Source organism: Lolium rigidum, chromosome 5 (genome assembly GCF_022539505.1).
Source record: "Lolium rigidum isolate FL_2022 chromosome 5, APGP_CSIRO_Lrig_0.1, whole genome shotgun sequence".
In the NCBI taxonomy this organism is placed as follows: domain Eukaryota; kingdom Viridiplantae; phylum Streptophyta; class Magnoliopsida; order Poales; family Poaceae; genus Lolium; species Lolium rigidum.
Window position 1 is genome coordinate 80,844,100 of NC_061512.1, and position 14,348 is coordinate 80,858,447.

Below are 14,348 nucleotides of genomic sequence, written 5' to 3' on the forward strand. Positions count from 1 at the left end.
GCAAAAATGCAACACCTTGCAATGCAACTAGGTGCGTCCGTATGAGATGATGATGAAATGTATTTAGAATTCCGGTCTTCAAAGTCTGGGGATAGTATTCTTAAGAGCACCTTAACTTTTAGTTTGCTGTAACTTTTGCTTATGTAATGAGGCATTTGCACATGCAGATCGGTACTTTGATCAACGGGTGTAATGTTTTCAAAACCGTAGTTGCAAAATGCTGGTTTAAGGGTTTTCATGTTCCTTTATTCTTCTTCAGAAATAGCAAAAACTATATCTCAGGTCCAGTATCTTTAATGTCCACCCTAGCAAGTATCACTAATGCTGATACTAACAACACTGGTTTACATACTACTACTAACCACATAAATATGTCAAAACAGATGTTATCTTAACTCTAGTTCAGCACCATCGGACAAATATGTTTGTTCTATCGTACCTTTTTGAACAAGCAATACACTTCATCAGCACTAGACTGAAAGCCATGAGGCAACACGACACAGTTGCACTTGCAGACAAGATATGGTTATTCAAAAGAAAGGTACCTTGAGCAATTCTCAGACTGAAATTTCAGAAGACAGAAACTGTACACGGTACCTTTATTAGCATTCACCTGATGATGAACATGTACCTTTCAAGTTGCTGCTTACGCAGCCAAAAAGGCTACTGGATCATAAATGGTCTTAAAAATGAAGATATGGGTCAAAATAAATACTTGCTTCCCATTCTTCAAGGCGATAGAAAAATAGCACGTATGTAAAAGTATCATCAGCAGCTGCTAGGTTGAATTCAATGCCAGAAACACAGGTTGTGCTGAAACTCACTAGACTATACTATCTGCAGCAGCTATTGCCTTACATTTCTCAAGACACCAAAAAAAAAAAAAAAATCGAAACCAGCACCAGGCTTCATTACACAATCTATCCCATTATTCTGATGGGAGCGGCAAATAAAGCAACCAATCTCAGCTATAACCATGTATACATGCCCCTACAAAATCTTTTTCTTATGTACCAGCTTTGCACTACACAAATGAAGCAACATCTATCCTAGTGGGGGCTATCACACTCGGGACAACGAGATCAGCACGCTTGCTTCATTGACAGGAGCAAGCAAAGGAGAAAGCCTCAAAGAATATCCTTCCATCAACCACATCACCAACGGTGTCAACATGTAGCAAGTAATATAGGCCTCCGAACACAAATGGCCATATATTTGACCGTCATTTTCTTTTGTTGAGGTCACTTGGCCTCTTTGGAATGCTAGCTCCGATCAGGCCTTCATCCAGGGCTTGTAGCCCAGATGGAAGATTTCTCAATTATAAATCTTCACGGGCTTCTCATACGTGTGTCGGTTCTGCACAGCCCAAACCACCAAGCAAAGATAAGTCGGCAAAGTAGCTCATGTAAATTCAAAAAATTGTCAGTCACCCTACCTTCTAAGTTCTAACTTTATCTATGCAAGGAGAAAATTACCCTCAGCCCACATTGTGTCCACATGCTCTCTTATTATGGACGTCACATAATAAAATAATATTCCTTATAAAATAATATTTACAAGTAGATTTTAAGTGCGTGCTTGAGCTCGTGTAACATGTGTGGCCCTTGTGCTATCAGCAGATTTTCCATCAATTAAGATGTCTTGTAAAAAGAGTAAATAATGAAGGCAGACTCAAGCACTAAGCATCATTCATCAAACCTATCAGTTTTGGCAATAGAAGGGGAAAATAGGAGAGCCACAAGTTTACTGGAGTAAGAACAGACTATAAAAACTTTGCAGGTAGATGTTTTAAGATATCACACAATAGCTTGCATGATACATCCAGGGATAAAAATGGATGAGCTATGGCCGTTTGCCGACGATTAACTACCCAACACCTATGGTGTGGCAGCCCATATACTGGTAAAAGAATATACAAGACCAGAAAGAGGCCGTTTCGTACTGATTCAAATTGTAACCTTAATGCCAGTGTAATATGAAATAAAAAAATTGGTTTAAAAAAACACCAAAATGGTATATAGACTGAAAATACCATCCTGTTTTGGTTATATATGCATGCTTCACAGAGAGAATCCGAAAACACGTCAACTGTCCTTGGTTTACATGATAAGCCAGCACTGCCTACCTGATTGGCTGTGTAAGACCTTTTTGGTGTAGTGTCAGTGTGCTCCAAGCCAAGGTATTGTTCCCAAGCTCCGTACACATCTCTCCTCTGTAAGATAAGAAGAAAAACATCATCATGTGAACACAGATCTAGACAGGCCTACATTCTGAAAACAAGTACTTGCCTGAAAACGTGCAGATACAACATCAATATCCTGGAGGTATTCTGGACGATTCATGGATATGAATGCAAGCTTCCACTGATCAATAAGTATTTGTGAGTGAGAAATACATGTTAGCAGAGGACAAGTTTATATTTGCTACAGAAATGGTACCATGCATGATGAGAGAGAGAGAGAGAGAGAGAGAGAGAGAGAGAGAGAGAGAGAGACGGTAGGTGGGGGAGGCAAGGATATGGTAATAATATGTGCACCTCCTCTTAATCAATCCCAAGTAAAAACTATAGTCAGGAAAGAACGACTGGGTGCGGCTCAATAACTTAACCTACGGACCAAGTTTCTCCTTTAAAAACAGATTATCTAGTGCTTATATTTCAGAGAATTTTATTTCAATTCCCTCGTCCCTAGTCTACCTGTGTTAATGTCCCCCCTTCAAGTGTCAGAGCCAAGAATTAGAGATAACGGCGACCATATATGCAACAATATTCAAATAAGTGGGATGTATCAAATCCTAGTAGCTATTTTATCCCTAATTGGCTAATCTACAAAGAAGAGTCATGGCCTGCAGTGAGTCAGTTTGGCTGACTAGTTCAGCAAAGTGTCCAGTGTATTAGTTTGTTAGATAATGTCATAATAGTACGAAAGAAGTGGTATTGGTAGTTGTATGTCCACAGTCCATAGCTGGTCCAGTAAATAAAGGACCTAGCGTATAATTTTGCATCGATCAATACACTAAAAATTTGGCCCAGGAGCTTTGAGCCTTGATAGTTGGATGAGGATGAGCCCAGCCATACGTCTAATAGCGAACCATGTGACCCTCTAAGTTCCAACCCCAACTCCCCCATCTCCATCCATACACCCGGATCAACAACAGATAAGCACATGAAAACAAAGTTGGGATGGAACAATGCAGTGGAAAAAGGCATATTCGTACTTTGTGACAAGACACCAAAAACACTTCTGTATAATAAAAACCTAACCCATTTCAGTGTAAGACCCAATTCTTTTGCGGGCAAAACAGTCCATTCTAAATGTATTATTAGGATTTGTAAGTATGGATTACCTTGGCGAACTCTTCATCAGGAACCCGGAGTTTTTTCTGCACACGGTCCATTATCTCTGCAGCAGTCTCACCATCATGGATGACCAGCAAAAAAGGATCTCCGAAATTCTGAATCTGCTGTTGGTCATGACCGTATTCACAGATTATATTGGATAAGCAAATCAATAGCTACTTTTCCAAGAAATTCACCTTAGACTAGTACCTAACAAGGTAAAAAGTGTGGTACCTGGTTCTGATTAGGATCTTTCATGAAATGATAGACGTGAATCAACCGATCATGTGGAGCGAGATTCTTCTCCTCCTCTGGAATCTAATTAAATTGGTAGAAGCAATATAATGTAAGACAAATGACATCAAACATCATCAACCAAAACAGATCCAATGTCAAATACCTCCTCAGCACGTAACGTCCAGTACTGATCATTTATATTCTCTATCTTTTCTTGAAGTGGAAATATCTGCAGATACATACAAAATCTAAATTATTGTCGGTGATGCCAAATACAGTATATAGAATGCTAAATTTAAAGGGAGACAAACATCGAGAAAATCAAGGTTGGAAAGGTATGCGTGGATGTACATTAACATAAGCACTGTGCATAATGTGAACTATCACAATTTGCAAATAAACATGCACAAACCTTATAAATTTTGTGATAGAAAACTTCAAGCAAGCGGAGCTCAGCGTCAGGATTGGATAGTTCAACCTGTTGGGCATAAGATGAAGATTGTATACACTTACAGAACCAAGAAAGAAGGGAATCTGAACAAAAGAAAAAACAGACTGAATAATCTGAAATGGTAAATGAGTGATCACCTTGGTTTTCAAGTCGGTGATCACATCACTGATGGTGCTATTTTTTGGAAGTCTGATGCTATGAATCACAACCTGGCAAATCGTGTGCATTAATGACATACTTCAGCAACAATGATGGAATAAGAACATATACCATGTAGCAGACAAACCTCGTCTTTTGTTGCATGGTGAAATGCAACTTTAAGTGTTTTCAAACACTGCAATTCTGGCAGTGGAATGTCGAGAACTTCATAATACAGTATGTCAGAAGTCTGTGAACGGAAGGATGAATATTAGTACAAATATGAACTATCGGGATCATGTTACATCTTTTAAATAAAAAAATGCTCCCAGTTGAATAAACAAAGGAAAGAACAAACTAAACCTGATTATAATGGACAAGCATATCCAATAGATGCTCTACTCCACGATATCTGATGGGCTGTGGTTTAGGTTGTTGAGAATAGCAATTGTGAGATGTAAGCCGGATTTTTGATGGATCGTCCAATCCAAGTTGACGTGCAACTCTCTCAACAACATCATCATAAGTATTAAGCTTCGACCTAAGTGAAGAAGACAATTATATCTTTGTAAGTTGACTAAAAAGAAATAATTAAGTATCAATTAAGAGTGATTTGCAATTCCTCACAATTCCAAACAAAACTCATCCTCCTTTGGTTTCTCCAGACAGCGGAAGTGCACGACCTATAGTACCAAGAAAAAAGAAACTATTTATCACAGTACAGTACAGGCTTAGCTGCAAACAGAAATCAAAAGCTATGCATTGCATATATGTGACGTAATTAACAACAAACAAGGTAAGAATAAAGCACTCCTGTTTAGGTGCAAGGTGCACACCTAATGGAAAAATCATACTATAGCAAAATATCTAAGTAATAATTGTAGAGAGCCATGAAAACACCCTAAGATCTATACTCTATAGGTTCTCCAAAACTACTGTTCTGACTGTTTTGGTACCAGGAGTTGGAGGTTCCAGTTTACCATGAACACCAAACCCTTACCCAAGCAAATAAATGACTGTACAGAGATTAAAAAAAACACCATAGCGGATGCATGAGATAAATAGTTCATAATGCTACAGTAGAGTGGTACAAAACCGTGATCCAAGTTGAAAATACAACACTTGATGTGTATCTATCTGAGTATACCTGCCTATTATGAACATACTCCAAGAAAGAAGGAACATCTGGATAGCGCACTTGAGTATCACCATCTGGTACAGAAGGCTTTTGGAAACAGACTATGTCTCCATCTTCAAGCTACAACATGAAAAATGCGTGAAATTGATAGTCATCTTTTATAAACAGGCCTAAATAAAGTTTGTATCTGAAAGTTTCCCAAACCTGACTAGAACGGAAAGTAAGTTTCTTATCAATATGTTCACACATCACATTTGGCTCGAACTTAATTTCCTGCAGCATAACAATGCATAAACTCAGAACATTCATATTGGGAAGATCAGTACTATGAAGTGCATATTGTATGCTACATGAACATTAACCATCATGCAGGACTGAACAATTAACCACCTGCACAAAACTACATGAGTACAAGAGCACAACTTACGAAGCTTTGGGTGGTCAAGAGAAATAAAAGCATAGTCATAAAGAACTGAACAACCCCCGCCGGTGGCTTTTAAGGAATAGCCGGTCTCAAGCCCGGGTAAAGGAGGGTTGTGATAGGCTTGGCAAGCCAACGTAAAAAACAGCCATTCCTATGGATATGAAACCCAATGGTAGTCATAAAAAAACTGAATACTGCACTCACCTCATAGAGCTCAATTTCTTCATTTGTGGAAAATCCAGCCATTTCATTCAATATTGCCAGGATATCAGATGGCTTTCCCAAAGCCTTAACAAAAAGCCTACCAATAAAACTATATAACAAAAATGATGTCAGTGTCTAAGTCTACTGTATCAAAAAGAGGATGCTTGACACAAATTTATGAGATATACCGAAGCTCTTCCTTTTCAGGATTATAAAACTTGAAGAAGAGTAAAATATCTTCCTTGCTCTTCTCAGGAGGACGAATTGGGCGCAAATCCTACACATGTTAACAATAAGACACAGTCAAGCATCTCCAATTTAATGATACAATAGAGAGCAAATTATGTCCACAAAAGAAACATTGAACTGCAATCGGTATATAAGATTACCAATCCTAGTTCTACTTCTAGAAATAGCTTCAGCTCAGCGTTGTGTGCCTTGTTTGAGACCTCCCTAAGTTGCCCCACCTGTACAGTACAAGATAAGTAATAAGATGTAATAAATATTATGACAACAAATGAACACATAAGCAAAATAGAACAAAAAATAAAAAGGACAAAACACTATCCACCAACTTCAGCTTAAACAGACCTGAAGGCCCGTGCAAACAGCTCCAGCATAGGTGTTATTTTTATTTATTTTTGGCACTAGCATAGGTGTGAATTGTGGTAGGAGGAAAGTACAAAGAGCAGCAAAATAGGAGCAATACATCATAATATTTCCCCCTAAAAAATCATAACAAATTACTTCACTAACATCTAAGTTTATTAATTCAACTCAACTGATGGGTTATGAGATCAAATAGATGAATGCTCCAGAATATATGTACCTGGAGGTATCCACAAACAGCTCTTACAAGTTCAAGAAGTATACAACTTTCCACTTATGCTTTCAATTTTCAAAAACCATTCCAAAAAAAACTTTCCATTTAAATTACCATTCATTTGTAGCGTATGTGTACATGCAACTAATAGTCTAATACAACTATCAGATTAACTATTTCACATTCATATACCAGCAAAAGAGGCCAGGAAAATGAAGAGGGAAAGATCAAGCAAATATAACTTAAACTGAACCAATCAGGAGTTCAAGATGAGAACTCAAATAAAACCAACCGAATAGTTTTCCATTCATTAAAATACTTGAAAAGGTACAAATATGATCTTTCAAAAAAAGTTGACGACTCACTGATTGCGCTTCTTCATGAGGGGCTAGCGGACGATTGGGCCGGTATGTATGATTTTGCCTCTTAGCCCACAACCAGAAGCGCTGAGACTGTACAGGAATGCCATATTCCTTTGCAACTTCCTCCTATTAAAAGAGCACATTCGGCAATCAAAAGTTAATTCAAATGGAAGAGTAACTGATTGTAGATTGCAGAACAACGTAAAAAAAAAGACCATTTTCCAATCTTGAACTCTTGTTGAAGTTCACATTTAAACCTTGAACTCTGAGTTATGCTTTCCAAATATTACCTTGAATGAAGTAAAGGGCAACTGCTTCTGTATACGGAAGCTACGGACTTTTTCATGGTCCACCAGATCAAAATATATATTCTTCCCAATCTGCTCCTTCAAATCTTCATCTCGTGCAACCTAGGTTCATTTATTTATTTAATATTGCAAATAGAGCACTACTGAAAGGAGTGCAGCAGGAGAACTAACTGGTATGGCTGAGACTAATAATTGACCAGACCTTTATGATGGTGTAGAGGTGAGCTTCAGCCTTTTCCTTCTTCTTATGTTCTTTCTCTTCTTGTTCTTTCTTCAACCTTATCTGCAAAAGCACAGTTAAACTGATTCACTATCTGCAAAAGAAGTACAACATATTAAATAGGAAGAGAGGAGAATATAATGACTCACCCTCAAATGCTCAGCAATGTCCTTCTCATCAACATTACACATTATTTTCTCCTTGTCACTTTCACGAATATATACAAGCATGTAGGCATTTGAATACTTTGTGAACTTAAATGGGGTATTATTGAAACCAGGGTTAATTTGAGGCAACTGTTCCATCGAAAAGAAGAAAAACAGAGAGGAGGGTGTCATACATATAGTGATATAGAAGATGAGTGTAAATGTGAAATCAATACAATCAACAGGTTGTATACTGAATAAATACTCCCTCCATTTCTAGATATAAGCCATTTAGTTTTTTGAGAAAAAAATCATAATATAAGGTGTATTACGTTGCACCACTTGGATGAACAATATTTTTAGGGATTTGATTACGTTTCCTTATCTTATGTGAAGTCCTTTATTACCTCACGTCAATTGTCTAGCGTTAATCCTGCCCAAACATGGTGTAATTTTCTCTCAATGTGTGTTCTTTCATTTTACTGCCAAAAACTATATGGCTTATATCTAGGAATGGAGGGAGTACTCCCTCCGGTCAGATTTAATCGACGCGGAGGGGTACCTGTTCATGCATGCACTTTGGGTGCAGGGGCGTCAATTAATTAGGCCCAGAGGTAGTAGTTGTTAAGCAAAAAACATACCTCTTCTTCACCCCCGTACTGCTCTTCAAGCGCCTTTTTAGTATCTTCTTTTGTTACTCGCTCGTCATCAAATTTATACCTGAATAGACACAACATGCAACCACAAAAAATCACCTCACGTAACATTTGCTGAATTGCTTTCAGGTCATCATGTGTATAGTAATCAGAGAGGAAACATTATGGTGTGCAAAAAAAATACAAATTGGTTTGGTATTGCAGCTGGTTAAACACGTTCTTATTGTGCAAGCAAGCTATTTAGCAGACTCCAAGCAAATAATTCTATCACAAATTCACAAGCCAATTACAGAATCAGGACAGACGGGGTAAATCCCCTTGACCCTGAGCTGTAAATTTCGAGAGAAGTTGGTGAACTTGGGGCCAATTCAAGACCACTGAACTTGGGGCCAATTAACAGAATGAATGGAGTAGAAGTGCTAGGATTAATGTTCTCAAAGATCTTCACATCATCATGATCCATTTATCGGCAAACACAGGATATTACGACCCAATTTATTTTATTATGAATAATATTACGAGGGCGCATGCTGCACACTCTGCCAATGTAATTACACTACCACTGTCTGGTGATGCACAGAAGCAGGAACAAAACAGTGCCCGAAAAGGTCCTCTCCTATGGTTTAAGTACTGAGATGCAAGGACAAAGAATTCAAAATATAAGACGCACCACTGGTCTGAGAGTGTAGGTCGTATGAAAGCATAGTAGTGACCGCCATGTACTCCTCCACTATGAACAAGAACACTGCATAAAAGCATATGACCAACATTAGCACCAACACAATACATATCACGTTTATCTGAGACTTATCATAATATTAATATTTATTCTCTTATGGAACAGTGACTAAGAAGAGAAAAGGTAAATTTCCAAAGTATCATTTCAAACTGGTTTGCACTGAAAAGTGTTGTCTTTATTTACATACAAGAGTCTTGTTCATGGATGTTGTCTCAAGTATTAACCATTCAGAGATATGACTGGACAACACAGAGTATACCAAAATGTCAGATATAACCAATTACCTGTGAAGAGTGTACAGGTTTCTGATACTTCTATCAGCATCTGGAGTAAGATATTTTCCATCATCCCTATCAAGATCAAGTTGTAGCGGGAACTCATAACGGTCATTAATCTACAGAAGTAGGTGTTACTTTGATTAGCAATTTAGAAGCATCTTTTCTAACACTTCTAGACGTGGAAATGAGAGAAACATTACTCTCAATGTTAATTGCAAGGGAAAGCAAAACAGAAACAACAGAGAACTGAATGTACAAAAACAGAGAACATTTAATCAGAGAGAACTCGTAATCAAAGGGAACAAAGGGAACAAAATGGGTAAACAACTCATCGGTAATTTCATACAGCCTGAAAGATAGTTTTCAGATTGCATGGATCTCACATTAAATGGATTTAAAATGATCAGCTCTTTGAGTTGATGTGGCTGTACTCGGGATAACAATTACATATTTAAATCTCCTTATATCATGTACATTTTGACAACTGTGTTTAGATGACCCCGTTGGCATGAGAAAAATGTCAAAACAAAACAACTACTTCATTTGAATATCTAGAAAGCAAGCATGAAAGAGCAAGCTGGATGTATTAGTGTGTTACAGCATATAGGTCATGCCATGCTAGGACTCAAGCTAGTAGATCCAGTTTCTACATTCGTCTTTGTCTATCCAAATCAGGAAATGCTCATACACAAGACTAGAGGATGAGGTGTGAACTGTGATGGTTACTTTGAACCAGAAAGATATCTAAGTATCTCTAAAATGCTTGCCGAAATAGCAGGGTACTCTACCAGCATCAACCTAAGTAAACCATCAGAATCATTTTTATACCAATGTGCATAGTTTTGAAGCAAAACAGTGGAGTGGTAAGGTGTGTTTAGCACTTGCCTACTTCCCTGAGCAACTACCTGATTGCGCAAAAAGAATGCTCATGACGATTCTAGCAAAGCTAGCACATTAAGCTTAGTTTGATGTAATTACAAAGTAGATGATCAATCTTAGCATTGCAGAAATAGGTTTGGTAGCCCCAAAATAGTGTAACAGGTGTCCTTGATTACTTGCGCAAAAATGGTCATGTTGCTCAAAACTTACTGTCAAGAAAGCACCTAATGCAAGTTCTAGAAACAATAGACATATCATTATGCCATTTTTGCCAATCTTTAAAGCAGGTAAACTAGTAAAAGCATAACAGAAGTCTGTAGATTGTAACAGGTCATGAAACAGAATCTCAAATCGGAACCATGTTCTGTGTTTCATCAGTCTAATACACAAATATCCATATTATATCCAAATGCACACCAACATTTTTATGAATAACAATTATTTGTACAGTATCTGCTTCAGAGAAGTCAATCCTCATAAAAATTGTCGCCCGCAAAAAGTAAGTTCTAGAAAAATTGCCGATTGAAAGGTGAAAGAGGGTTATAGCATAGCACCGACCTTAACCATTGTATCCCGCATGTAATCATATTCAAAACGCTTCAGTTGAAGTTGCAAAACAGGAGGGAAATCAAGAAAGAGAACACCCTTTTTGCATCCTGGAAACAGATTGAGACTGGAGTTGAGGTGCCGAGCAAAAAACAGAAAGATCAGAGAAGTATAACTATTACACCAATTTCCTTCATTAACTAGAAAAGAATGGATCCATGGATGCAGGTGCAGCTTTCCTGAATCTTTGAGTAACAGGTAATCAACATTTTTGTTCTCCAAAATTACTTCAAAGTACCGTGTGTATTAAGTTATTAACCAATGCAAGTAATTATAAACATAATATTTCCAATATTTACCAATAAAGATAATAAAATATAATAAGATTCATGTTCAAAACCATGATTAGACAATGAGTTGTGGGCACCTGTAAGCCATGTTGTTCCGCCTGATACTTGTTATCACCCTCTAGACGCTCCACTTCGACATATTTATCAAATGATGCATAAACATCACGACAACCTTTGACATCAAGTTGTAGATCTGCAAGGCCAAAACATAGGTAACTATTATACAATAGATAGATATAGCACATTCAATGCAAACACAATCCGAATGACAGGTCCTACCATAAAAGGACTCTTTTCTGTTAGATTTATAGTCAACATTAATGCACTCGATGTAATTAATGTGGTGGCCTTCAAATAGTTGTTCAATTGTTCCTTCCACAACAGTTCCCTGGGGAGAAAGAAAAATTAATAACAAATAACTAGCATAGAGACAATTTTTTTATATAACATTCACCTTCATCTTGTCTTCAAGTTTCTCGCAGAGAACTCTGTTGAGCTCCTGCACATCATGTTGCATGAAAGAATCATAAGTGTCCCATCCAAAAGATTTAGTCAACTCTTTCGTAGCTACGCTGTTGTCACTATACTGGAGCTTGTAAAAAAGGCTCTGCAGGGCTAAAGGAATACTCCCAGATGGCATGTCATTCTCAGTAGTTGGCATGTGATATACAGCCTAAGAGAAAATTTCAATTAATTAGTTCAAAATTCAGACACACAACAATGCATGTACGGTAGAACAAGGAAAAGTTTCACACCTTCCGGAAGTACGGTATATGGTACAGAGTTTGCAGAAGAGAGTTCATATAACAGGTAGCACCCTGATTCTTGAGACCAACATAACCTGTTTCCTTTTTTGAGTCGTATGTCCAATAGTCAACCATTTTGCGAACAGCAACCTCAGCCTCAACAACAACAGTATCATTCACAATATAGCCCCTACTTGGGTCATACAGCTCACTCAAAGGCATAAACGATGTAAAGCCCCAGTCACTCTCGCGTGCATTAAACTGATGTTGAGTATCTGCAAAACATGGGACCAGCGCACGGCCTCAACCAGGGAAATTTTACAGAAATATTGGAAAATTCAAATGTGAATGGAGCAGTGCTACAACAAAAGTTCACTAGCTGCACGCAGAAAAATAGCAAGACCAAGGAGTCTTTGGAAGCATGAGGCCACAATCAAGTTCATGCCAAGGAATAAAACTAATTGAAGGTTCAGGCTTCAAGCAACAGTAATGACCAAAGAAGTTGTAAAATAATAAACGAAAGGTTCTGGACAGAATCTTTGTTGCTAGCCTAGCCTGATGCTGGGCTTTTACGTTTGAGCTCCTGTGAAGGTGAGAAATCCATCCCCTTGGAACTTGCATTACAACATTAATCCAAGAAAAAGCAATACCTTTCCGTGTGGTGAACTTCTGATGGATCTGGTTTACAATGGCCAAGCTGAAGTGAGCGTAGCGACTCCACCCATAGGGGAGGTTCCCCGAGTCGGCAACATCCAAGTACATGGAAAGGTTCTCGACATTATTTCCCTTGGGGAAAATGAGCACACGCCTACATCCAAAACAAACCAGCACGTCCATCATTACCTTGGGGCTTCCACATCCAACAACAAACTCCCACATTAGACTTCTTTTTTTTCACGGAGAATCAAAACCACCAAAACTCACCATTTAAATCCACCAACGACAAACACATCCGAGTAGTGCTTCTTGCCGTTGAGCCTGGTGAAGTTCTCGATCGTCCAGGTGAAGCGGGACGTCTGCGGGTCCTCGGGTGGCTGGCTCTCCGCCGTATTCGCAGGCTCCGTCTGGGCCACGACTAGCAGTAGCAACAAGAGCACCACCGACAACAAACAGGCGCGCAAGATCAGCAAAAGCTCGAAATGCAAAAGACCCATCAAGTCAGACAGAAACACAGACACAGAGGGGAGTAAATCGCGTGGCACTCAGTGTCACCTTCCATTGGCTGCGCGGCGTCGGCGGCGGGGAGCTCCTGGTGCGGCACGAGCATCTCTTCGTCCTCCTGCTGCTGCTGCGAAGGGCGCAGGGGTCAGATCCGGCGGTGCGCGTAAACCCGTGCAAAAAGATGAGACCTTTGATCGGGACGAAGCAGTGGGGCGCGAAGAGGCGGGGAGATCGGGCGAGTGGGGAGGTAGGGCACGTACCTCGAGAGGTGGAGGGGTCATCATAGTCATGGAGCCGTCGTCGCTGGCGGCGGTGGCCGAGGGTGAGGAAGCGATCCAGGGGAGGGGTGGCTGGCCGCGCGCGACCAGGCGGCGGCGGCGGCGAACGGCGGAGTGCGTGAGGCGAGGCGGAGGAGGATTGCGAGAGGGTGCTAGCGTGGGGAAATGGAGACGGTGGGGATGGTCCGGTGTGGAGGGGCGCTTCGGGGATTTCCGGGGTCCAGCAGGGAGGAGATGACAATTTCTCACTTCTCACGTCATCCTCTCATGCACTTGGGCTTGAGCTCGATAGGCCTGCCTCTGCTAGAGCTCACCTCGGCAAAGTCTCCACAGATAGGTGAAACTCTGACAAAGGCCGAAGCAAATAGATTAGCAACTACTACTATCTTTATTATCTTTACTATTATAAATAGGAGTTAGTCGTTTGACACTTAACGTATTTTGGTGAACGTTATTGAAAAGATCCTGGCCATCCAATCTAATTTTGTTATCTCTGCTACGTCCGATCTAATTCTAGAGCAAGTCAGCGTTTACGCGCCATCATGGTATCATCAATCACGTCCAGGGAATTATGGAATTATAGTATGAGAAGATACCTTTCCAACTTTTGAGTTGCTACTCCTGTCCCAAGTGCTCACATCGCGGTACAAAATAATTAGGAACGATACCTTTCCTATTCCAAAAAGGAAATCTCAAAAGTATCGTCACAATCTCCTGCCCGATCGGATCTCGTCGTTCCCTCTTCGAAGACTCTCCACCTCGCCACTACCGCCGCCACTCCGCCCCGCCCGCGCTAGCGTGTGAGAGGATCCCGCCGGCACCTCCACACGGCGTTGCACGCGAGTACCATTGCGCCTCCAACTTGTGGATGGGAAGGGTCGGAGGCGAGGTAGGAAAGGTAGGGAACTCACCCCTCGCCCGTGGAGT

At 39.8% G+C, this 14,348-nt stretch overlaps 1 pseudogene; it reads right to left on the reverse strand.

Annotated features, from left to right (window-relative positions):
- Nucleotides 1-887: 887 nt before the first annotated feature.
- Nucleotides 888-13,484, reverse strand: LOC124654022 (annotated as a pseudogene).
- Nucleotides 13,485-14,348: the final 864 nt, after the last annotated feature.